The sequence below is a fragment of the Myotis daubentonii genome, chromosome X, assembly GCF_963259705.1.
Source record: "Myotis daubentonii chromosome X, mMyoDau2.1, whole genome shotgun sequence".
NCBI lineage: Eukaryota > Metazoa > Chordata > Mammalia > Chiroptera > Vespertilionidae > Myotis > Myotis daubentonii.
The window spans coordinates 98,501,191-98,503,525 of NC_081861.1; positions in this window are offsets into that span (position 1 = coordinate 98,501,191).

A 2,335-nucleotide genomic window follows, 5' to 3' on the forward strand; every position below is an offset into this window, starting at 1 on the left:
ATAGAAGCATTATACTTTGTGTACTCTTGCTTTGGGTCTCATTTATAATGAAATATTAAGAGAATCCAGTATTTTGTTATTGTTTTTTTTTTTTTAATTTCTTTCTTTTTGGGGCTTTTTTTATTATGTTATTACGTATGTGTCCTTATCCCCACATTACACTCCATCCCCCCCCACTCTTGTCCTCACCCCCCTGTTGTCTGTGCCTATTGGTTAGGCCTATATGAATGCATGCAAGTCCTTTGGTTGATCTCTCCCCCTTACCCCCACCGTCCCCTACCTTCCCTCTGAGGTTTGACGGTCTGATTGATGCTTCTCTGTCTCTGGATCTGTTTTTGTTTATCAGTTTATGTTGTTCATTATATTCCATAAATGAGTGAAATCATGTGATATTTATCTTTCTCTGACTGACTTATTTCACTTAGCATAATGCTCTCCAGTTCCATCCATGCTGTTGCAAATAGTAAGAACTCCTTCTTTTTTATAGCAGCGGAGTATTCCATTGTGTAGATGTACCACAGTTTTTTAATCTACTCATCTACTGATGGGCACTTAGGCTGTTTCCAAATCTTAGCTATGGTGAATTGTGCTGCTATGAACATAAGGGTGCATATATTCTTTCTGATTGGTGTTTCTAGTTTCTTGGGATATATTCCTAGAAGTGGGATCACTGGGTCAAATGGGAGTTCCATTTTTAGTTTTTTGAGGAAACTCTATACCAGTGATGGCGAGCCTATGACACGCGTGTCAGAGGTGACATACAAACTCATTTTTTGGTTGATTTTTCTTTGTTAAATGGCATTTAAATATATAAAATAATTATCAAAAATATAAGTCTTTGTTTTACTATGGTTGCAAATATCAAAAAATTTCTGTATGTGACACGGTACCAGAGTTAAGTTAGGGTTTTTCAAAATGCTGACACGCCAAGCTCAAAAGGTTCGCCATCACTGCTGTATACTGTTCTCCACAGTGGCTGCACCAGTCTGCATTCCCACCAGCAGTGCACGAGGGTTCCTTTTTCTCCATATCCTCGCCAGCACTTGTCCTTTGTTGATTTGTGGGAATGCAGTATTTTAATTGTAACTTTGTGAATATCTTTTATCTAGAGGTCTGTTGCTATTTTTGTCCTTTATGAAATTTTTGTCACCAAGGAAGGCAGGATTACATTTTCTTCCAGATTGAGTTGGTGTAGGGTATTCTTGGTTATCAAAATACTCATACCTTTGGGACTTTTAAATGGTAAATATTCATGATGTGTGAGAAAGCATGATACATAACTGTGCCACCTTAATTATATAAAAATGGAAGCTTAGCTGTGTAGATACACAGGACTTAGAAGGACACGCCAGACTGCAAACTGCTTGTGATTATGGATGGCTTTGTCTTTGCTTGTGTTTTTCAGTTTCCTATATATGCACATGTTAACTTTGAAAAACTAAATGTTACTTTAAAGCCTAAAAAAACAGAATTTTTAATCAGTAATTCTGATACACACTAAAATTTGAGAAGCAATGTTCTAGATATTTTCAAACTTTTGCAGTGAGGGAGCCACCTGTTTTTTCTTTCCTTATTTGAGTTGTAAGTTACATACAATGGGATGTGTTTTACAAGTTTATATCTTGTAACCCCTACACAAACCAAGGTTATTTTCAAGATCCCAGAAGGTTGTCTTATATCCATTTCCTGTCCATTCCTCCCACCCCAGCTCCAGACACCATGTCTGCTCTAGAATTCTATATAACTGTAATTATACAATGTTCTCTTTTGTGTCTGCCCTTTTTTGTACAATCTAATGTGTTGAGATTCACTCATATCATTGTTGTATGCATCAGTAGTTCATTTACTTTTATTGCTGAGCAATATAGCATTGTATGAATATACTGTAGTTTTGTCCATTTTCTAGTTGATGGGTATTTTGTTGTTCCCAGATTGGAACTACTGCAAATAGTACTGCTATTTCCCTTGGTGCACAGAAGCACTCATTGCTCTTGGATATATATTTAGGAGCACCTCCCCCTTTTTAATTAAATATATTTTATTTTTAGATCATTATAGATTCATATGAATTTATAATAAAAAAGAGAGATCTCATGTACCTTTTACTCGGTTTCACCCAATGGTAACATCTTGCAAACTATACTCCAATATCACAACCAAGATATTGACATTGATACAGTCAAGATAAGAATATCACCGCAAGGAACCCTCATATTAGTCTTATAGCCACACCTACTTTTCACACCTCACCCCCTTTCCTTAACTACTCACAACCTGTCCTATTCTCCATCTTTATAACACTGTCATTTCAAAAATGGAGAATTCTGAGAAGTGG